Source organism: Pteropus medius, unplaced genomic scaffold, assembly GCF_902729225.1.
Source record: "Pteropus medius unplaced genomic scaffold, Ma_sr-lr_union100, whole genome shotgun sequence".
Taxonomy (NCBI): Eukaryota; Metazoa; Chordata; class Mammalia; order Chiroptera; family Pteropodidae; genus Pteropus; species Pteropus medius.
The window spans coordinates 10,475-20,055 of NW_024345738.1; the positions used below are offsets into that span (position 1 = coordinate 10,475).

At 37.8% G+C, this 9,581-nt stretch overlaps 1 pseudogene; it reads left to right on the plus strand.

The window, feature by feature from the left end:
• The first annotated feature begins 2,534 nt into the window (after positions 1-2,534).
• LOC120612191 (uncharacterized) lies at positions 2,535-2,653 on the plus strand (annotated as a pseudogene).
• Positions 2,654-9,581: the final 6,928 nt, after the last annotated feature.

Consider the following 9,581-nt stretch of genomic DNA (forward strand, 5'->3'; position numbering starts at 1 on the left):
ACAATATGCTGCTGAAGAATAACTGGGATAGAGAAGAAATAAAAAGAGAGATCAAGAGATACATAGAAACGAATGATAATGATAATACAACATATTGAAACTTTTGGGACATAGCAAAAACGGTCATAAGAGGAAAGTTCATATCATTACAGGCCTACCTCCAAAAACAAAAATGAGTCCAAACAAACAATCTAAAGCTTCATCTTAAAAAAACTAGAAAAGGAAGAACAAATGAAGCCAAAAATCAGCAGAAGGAAAGAAATCATCAAAATTAGAGCAGAAATAAATGAAATTGAAAACAAAACAAACAAACAAAAAATGATAGAAAAAAAGAAATGCAACAAAGACAAATCCCTGGCTAGACTCACTAAAGAAAAAAGAGAAAGAACATAAATACACAAAATTAGAGATGAAAGAGGGGAAATTACGATTGACATCGCAGATATACAAAGGATCATGCAAGAATACTATGATAAAGTATACAGCACCAAATTTAATAACTTAGAAGAAACAGACAGGTACTTAGAAAAATACCTTCCTAGAGTGAATAGACCAATCAGCAGTATGGAAATTGAAACAATCATCAAAAACCTACCAAAAAGTAAAAGTCCGAAATCAGATGGCTTCACTAGTGAATTCTACCAAACATTTAAAGAAGATTTAATACCTATTCTCCTCAAACTCTTCCAAAAAAATCGAAGAAGAGGCAATACTTCCCAACACATTTTATGAGGCCGATATCACCCTGATACCTAAACCTGGTAAAGATAACACACACACATAAAAACTACAGACTAATATCTCTCATAAACAGATGCAAAAATCCTAAGTAAGATACTAGCGAACCGAATACAGCAACATATTAAAAACATATTATACACCACAATTAAGTGGGCTACATCCCAAAGGCACAGGGAAGGTTCAACATCTGTGAATCAATTAATGTGATACACCATATAAACAAATTAAAAATAAGAATCGTATGATCGTATCAATCGATGCAGAAAAAGCCTTCGACAAGATACAGCATCCATTTATGATCAAAACACTTAACAAAATCAGTATAGAAGGAAAGTACCTGAACATAATAAAGGCCATGTATGACAAACCCTCAGCCATTATTATACTTGACTGTGAAAACCTAAAAACCTTCCCTCTAAGATCAGGAACAAGGCAAGTTTGTCTACTATCATCACTGTTATTCAATATAACATTGGAGGTCCTAGCATGTGCAATCAGGCAAGAGAAAGATTTAAAAGGCATCCAAATAGGAAACAAAGAAGCCAAACTGTCACTATTTGCGGATGGCATGATTCTCTATTAGAAAACCCTAAAGACTCCAAAAGAACACTACTAGAAATAATAAGCAAATACAGTACAATCTCTGGATACAAAATCAACGTTCCCAAATCCATAGCGTTCCTATACTCTAATAATGAAGTGTCAGAAAAAGAAGTGGAAAAAATCATTCCTTTTGCAATTGCAAGAATAAGAATAAAATACCTAGGAATAAATCTAATGAAACATGAGAAGGACTTGTATAATGAAATCTGTAAGACCCTGTTAAAAGAAATCGAAGAAGATTTCTTATGGTAAGACATTCTGTGTTCATGGATTGGAAGAATCAACATAGTTAAAATGACCATATTACCTAAAGCATTATACAGATTTAATGCAATCCCCATCAAAATTCCATCGGCATTTTTTAAAGAAATAGAACAAAAAAAATCATCAGATTTGTATGGAAGCACAAAAGACGCCTAATTTCCAAAGCCGTCCTGAGAAAAAAGAACGAGGCTGGAGGCATCACTCTGCCCGACTTCGAATTATGCTACAAAGCAACGGTAATCAAAATGGCATGGTATTGGCAGCAAAATGGACACACGGACCAGTGGAATAGAATCGAGAGTCCAGAAGTAAACCCATATTTATGTGGGCAAATAGTTTTCTACAAAAGAGCCAAAAACATACAGTAGAGAAAGGAAAGCCTCTTCAATAAATGGTGCTGGGAAAACTGGAAAGCCACCTGTAAAAGAATGAAACTAGACTGTTGTCTGTCAACACACACCAAAATTAACTCAAAATAGATTAAGGACCTGAATATAAGACATGAAACAATAAAATGCATAGAAGAAAACACAGGAACTAAACTCAAGGACCTTGGACTTAAAGAGAATTTTATGAATTTGACCTCAAAGGCAAGGGAAGTAAAAGCTAAAATAAATGAATGAGACTACATCAAACTAAAAAGCTTCTGCTCAGCAAAGGAAACTGTCAACAAGGTCAAGAGACAACCATTCGAACGGGACAATATATTTTCAAGCAATACCTCCGAGAAAGGCCTAATATCCAAAATATACAATGAACTCATACGACTCAATAACAATAGAAAAAATAAACTATCCAATCAAAAAATGGGCAGAGGACCTGAACAGACACTTCTCTCTAGAGGACATACAAATGGCCAACAAATATTTGAAAAGATGCTCAAGATCGCTAGCTATTAGGGAAATGCAAATCAAAACCACAATGAGATCTAGGGCCATGTTACCCAGAACAAGCCCGATCCTGTCTGATCTTGGAAGCTAAGCAGGGTTGGGCCTGGCTAGTACTTGGATGGGAGACCACCTAGCAAGACTAGGTGCTGTAGGCTTAAAAAGTAAAAAAAAAAAATAAGAGATTGTAAGCTGACAAGCTGACAAGGCCCTTGCAATCTGTGAGTTCAACAAAAAGTTGCCTTGCATAAATGAAAAACAAAAACAAAAAAACCCCACAATGAGATATCATCTCACACCTGTTAGAACAGCTGTAATCAACAGGACAAGCAATAACAAATGTTGGAGAGGATGAAGAGAAAAAAGAACCCTCATACACTGCTGATGGGACTGCAAATTGGTACAGACACTATGGAAAACAGTACGGAGGTTCCTCAAAAAACTGATCTACCATATGATCCAGCAATTCCTCTACTGGATATTTACCCCAAAGACTTGAAAACCCATATCCAAAAAGATATTTGCACACCGATGTTCATAGCAGCATCATTCACAGAGGCCAGAACATGGAAGCAACCGAAGTGTCCTACAATAGAGGACTGGCTAAAGAAGCTGTGGTACACATATACAATGGAATATTACTCAGCCATAAGAAGAGATGAAATACTGCCATTTGCAATAACATGTATAGATCCCGAGTTAATCATGGTAAATGAAATAAGCCAGACACCAAAAGTTGAAAATCACATGATGTCACTTCTATGTGGGATATAAACCTATAAGCAACCAATGAACAGGACAGACAAACAAGAGACTCATGGACGTGGACTATAAACTAGTGGTTACCAGAAGGCAGAGGGTGGGAGAGGAAGGGGGAGATAGATGGAGTAAGGGAGTCAAATATGTGGTGACAGAAAGAAATCTAACTGTGGGAGGTGAACACACTGTGTAAATATATATATGCCTTACCGTTAAAGTGTACAGCTGAAACTTACTGGATTTCGTTAACCAATGTCACCATAAAAATAAATAAATAAATAAAATTTAAAAAAAGGCAAAAGAAATGAAAGAGGAAAAATAACTACAGACCCCACAGAAATACAAAGGATCGTAATAATACTATGTGTAATTATACACCAACAAATTAGACAATGTAGAAGAAATGGATACATTCCTAGAAACATACAATCTCTCAAGACTGAGTCAAGTAGAAACAGAAAATCTTAACTGACCAATTCCTACCAATGAAATCGAATCAGTAATTTAAAAACCTCCCCAAAAAACCTCCCATCTCTCGATGAAGTGGATTTATTGGTGAATATCACCAAAACATTCAAAGAAGAATTAACATCTACTCTAAAAAATTCAGGAGGAGGGAAGGTTCCCAAGGTCATTCTATGAGGCCAGCATTCCCTTGATTCCATAACCAGACAAAGACATTACAAAAAAAGGAAATCATAGGCCAATATCCCTGATGAACATAGACTAAAAAAATCCTTAAGAAATTATTAGCAATCCAAATTCAGTAATACATTAAAAAGACCATATAACATGATCAAGTGAGATTTCTTCCTGGGATCCAAGGTTGGTTCACTATCCTCAAATCAACTAATAGGATACACCATATAAACAAAATGAAGGATAAAAAACATGATCATTTGATAATATGATCAAAAAGCATTTGACAAAATCTGGCATCCATTTATGATAAAAACTCTTAATAAAGTGAGAACGGAGGGAGCATATGTCAACATAATAAAGGCTATATGTGACAAACCCACATACTCAATGGGGAACAGCTAAAAGCATTTTCTTTAAGTTCAGAAACGTGGCCACTTTCACCATTTTTCTTCAACTTAGTATGGGAAGTCCTAGCCGCGGCAATCAGGCAAGAAAAAGAAAGAAAGGCATCCAGATTGGAAAGAAAGAAGTAAAGCTGTCATTATGTGCAGATGAACCCTAAAGATTCCACCAAAACCTGTTAGAACTGATAAATGAATTCAGAAAAGTAGCAGGATACAAAATAAATATTCAGAAACCGGTTGCATTTTTATATACCAAGAACGAATTACCAGAAGGAGAAATTCAGAAAAAAAATCCCACTTACAATTGTATCAAAAAAAGTAAAATACCTAGGAATAAATTTAACCAAGGAGTTGAAAGACCTGTACTCAGAAGATAAGTTACTGAAGAAAGAAATGGAAATAGATACAAATTAATGGAAACATACGCCGTGCTCATGGACAGGAAGAACTAACATCATTAAAGTGTCCATACTACCCAAAGCGATCTATAGATTCAATGCAATCTCTATCAAATACCAAAGGGTTTTTCACAGAACTAAAACGAATAATCCTAAAATTCATATGGAACCATAAAAGCAATATTTTTTTATTATTATTATTATTATTATTATTATTATTATTATTATTATTATTTATGCCTACAGCACTTGGTCTTCCTAGGTGGTCTTTCATCCAAGTACTACCCAGGCCCGACCCTGCTTAGCTTCCAAGATCAGACATCGGCCATGGTTGTAGACAGTAGACTGTGGCTCCACTAGGGTGCGAACCCTGGGTCTTCTGTGTATAAAGCAGATGTACTAACCACTACACTATGGAACCATGTCCATGGCAATCTTAAGAAAGAACGAAGCTGGAAGTATCACAACACCTGATATTGAACTACACTACAAGGCTCTAGTTATCAAAGTAGCATGGTAATGACGTAAAAATAAACACATAGATCAGTGGATCAGAATAGACCAGAAATAAACCCATGGCTATATGACAAAGCAGACAGGAATATACAATGGGGTACAGACAGTCTACTAAAAAAATGATGTTGGGAAAACTGGACAGATACATGCGAAAATATGAAACCAGACCACCTTCTTACATCATATACAAGAATAAAGTTAAAATGGATTAAGCCTTACATTTAAGACCTCAAACCATAAAACTCCTAGAAGAAAACATAGGCAGTAAACTCTGATGTTGTTCTTAGTACTATTTTTTTTTCTGATATATCTCCTCAGTCAAGGGAAATAAAAGAAAAAATGAACAAATGAGACTACATCAAACTAAATAGTTTTTGCACAGCAAAGAAAACTATCAACAAAGCAGAAAAACAACCTACAAATAGGAGAAGATAGTCACTATGATACATCCGATAATGGTTTAATATCCAGAACTTATAAGAACTAATGTAACTTAACATACACACACACGACAAACTAATAATTCAACTTTCAAAAGGGCAAAGGACCTGAATAGACATTTCTCCAAATAGAACATATGGATGGCCAATAGACATATCGAATGATGCTCAATGTCAATAATCACCAGAGAAATACAAATCATAACCCCAATGAAATACCATCTCATACCTGTCAGAATTGCTATCGTCAATAAATGAAAGAAGCAACAAGTGTTGGCAAGGATTTGAAGAAAAAGGAACCCTCATGCACTGTTGGTGGAATTGCAAACTGGCGTAGTCGCTATGGAAAACAATATGGAGGGGTCCTCAAAAAATTAAAAATAGAATTACTTTATGACCCAGCAATTCTACTTCTGGGTATTTTTCTGAAGAAATCCAAAACACTAGTTCACAAAGATACATGACCCACTATGTTCACTGCAGCACTATTTACAATAGCCAAGATATGGAAGCAACCTAAGTGCCCATCAATAGATGACTGGATCAAGAAGAGGTGGTACTTATAGACAAAGGACTATTACTAGGCCATAAAAAAAAAAGTAAAATCTTACCATTAGCAACACCATGAAAGGACCTGAAAAGGTATTATGCTAAGTGAAATAAGTCAAACAGAGAAAGACAAATACTACACGACTTCCTTATATGAGGAACCTAAAGAACAAAATAAATGAACAAACAAAACGGAAACAGACTCATAGATACAGAGAGCCAAATGAAGTTTCCCAAATGGGGGAAGGTTTGGGGGCTGAGTGAAAAGGGTGAAGGGTTTACAAAATAGTCACAGAAATGTAAAGTACAGCATAAGGAACATAGTCAATAACATGGTAATAACTGTGTATGGTCCCTCATGGGTACTAGACTAGTCAGGGAGATTGTTTCATAAATTCTATAAACGTCTAACTACTGTACTGTACACTCAAAACGAATATAAAAAATATCGAATGTCAATTATAAATGAAAATTCAAAAATGGGAGGGGGGAAGTGAAGAAGAGTGAGAGATTCAAATGTCCAGTTATAAAATAAAAAAGTCATGGGGATGTAATGTATAGCATAGGGAGTATTGTCAATAATGTTGTAATAATGTTGTATGGTGTTAGATGGTTACTAGAATTATCACGGTGATCTCATCTTTAGGAACATAAATGTTGAATAACTATGGCATTCACGTGAAACTAATATCATAAAGAAATAAAGAGATCAAGAATGGAGGCACGGAAAGCTGAGGTCAGCTGTCCCAATAAAAAGTCATGATCCTAGGTCATGTTGGGGTCACCAAAAAACAAACAAACAAACCCAGAAAAAAACGAAAACAAAATAAAACCCACTCCAAAACAAAAAAACCCAAAACAAAAACAAAAACAACAAAACACACAAAATACAAAACCAAAAAAAAAAGTCATGATCCTTTGCTCTGTTAAAACCAGAGAAATCCTACAACCAGAAACAGCTCAGTCCCCATGAAGAGGGTGCCTGCAACACCAAGACAAGCGTACAACATCTTGATTTCCCAGTCAATCTCCAAAGGGACCTATTTAGATACTGAACTCTTGGAACAGAGGAATGCACAGATACTTCAAGAGTGATTGGATGTCAAGCCCAGGTTGGCATGACACTCAAGGAAATAAAGTGCCGCCACGGCCCTTGTTTAGAATATTGTCATAAAGAGGTCAGGATATTCATGAATTCCTTGCTCACATCTTTCTCATACTGGGTCCGCTGGGTCTGTGGAGCCGCCCGGTGGTCATTTCACCTGCTCCAGAGGTATGATAAGAGAACCCTCACAGTGGTTTCTTGACCTGTAAGAAAAAGCTATTACCAGGGAAAAAAATATATTTTAGTAGAAACTTCTAAATCCACATATTGCCTCCCCTGACAACTCTCACATACAAAAAGAAAACAAAAACAACAAAAAAAAATAAACTTATGACATCCCAGGGCAAATGGAAGAGCTTAGGGACAGAATTAAAAGGAAGGAGATATGGTTCCCATAATATCTCCACTTGATTCATTAGTCTAGTATCTCCACAATTCAAATAAATAATGGCAAATAAAAGTGCATTACTACGTATATAACCTAGCTTATAGCAAAAGTGTAGTTCCTGTGACAAATGTTGTGACTTAACTAGAGCAATTATATGTGATGTAGGTATATAAATGTTGAATAACTGTGGTCCACACATGAAACTAAAGTAATAAAAAATAAAAAGATATGGAATGGAGGAGCAGAAGGCTGAGGTCAGCTACTCCAATACAGTCCTAATCCTTTGCCCAGTTAAACCTCAGAAACCCTCACAACCAGACACTTAACTCATAACTGTCAGCAGTTGATGTGAAAACACACTAACTACAGTGTACATTCATGGTCACTTGCCGTCTGCCGGTGTAATCCAAAGGATTCGAGACAAGCGGCAAGACATCACATGGGTCAGTTTTATTGATGACAGACATGATAATCAGACCAGAGGAACCAGAAATGACAAGGATTCTGAATGACTTAGGAGGACAGGGGGCCCATGTCCTCCTTGATGATCACTGACAATGACATTAGTGAGGACAGTGACATACAGGTACGAATGATGCCACTGACAGGATCAGATCTAGGGATCAGCAAGTTCAGCAAAGAGTGACAGTTCCATGGGCTGTAGGACCATCACCTCTGTGGCCACTCAGGGATCCGCTACGACTGTGAAGCTTTAATGGCTCCAGTGGCCTGAGCCTCGCTGGACCTCTTCTCCAGAGTAGAGGATGAATTACTGCACTTGCACCTTTGTCTGATCATGTTAGGAGAATAATGCTTTGTCAAGTCTCTGGTGAAACACAATAGGAGAATTACATGCAGGTCCTGGGCATCTGAAGCTTAGCCATGCCTTCTACAGCAATAGATCCACACCTGCCAGCAGGATTCTAGGCTTCGAGACAAACCAGGTGACTGAACGTGGGTAGTAACATGTCCGAGGAACCAAGACTCATTGAAATTACCTGGCTTCTATCACACTCACTAACACAAGGCTGGGTGGGGCAGCATCAGGTATAGTAAATGGGGGTGGTACGTTCTGGGTCAAACAGAGGTAGATTACAAAGAACACTAGCACCTACTACTCAAGAACTTTGACCTGTCACACAGCTCCAACCTGTAGACTCACTCTGACTAGTTAGCAAAGAAGGAAAGGCTCCCCATGCTCCCAAAGTGTTCTTCACCTCAATCCCTCACCCATGCGCCACTCCCCACCTGTGCAAACTCCAATCGCCTTCACTCACTCACCCACTGAACCTTGGGACTTGGCATGCTTGTTGACTAGAATAGAGGAGGGTTTGGGAAGAGAGGGTGACATTTTGCTTTCCTGCAGCACTCTCAAGAGATGCTGACAGCATCTGACCTGAAACCACGCTTTAAACAAGCTGCACACGTCACCCTGGTCAGAGGTGGACAGTGAAAAACACTCTGCAAACTGCTTTCTGTGCATTTTGTCCCCTGCCCTGCACTCACACCTTCTGCCAGACGGCAATTCCTTTCCTTTTATAGTCTGACTACCTGTTAACCTCCCTGCCTTAATCAAATTCTAGACCCTCAGCTCACGTCTTCTGTGTTCACGGTGTCTTCAGTCCTCCAATCCCTTATTGCTCTCCAGACTCTTAGCCCCACTCTGGATGCTCCCCGACCTCTCCCACTGAGCCTCTGTCCCATGCCTCCTGCTGGTGTGTGCATTTGGTGTTCTCTCTTGTCCTTTATGCCAGGGCAGTAATGTGAACTTCAAGAACCTTATTATTTACTCTGTTCTCAATATTGCATTCTGAAACCCACACAATTCTGGAAGGACAGCACCCTCGACTTCATCGCAGTAATTTCAGCTGCAGTCCCCTTAAAT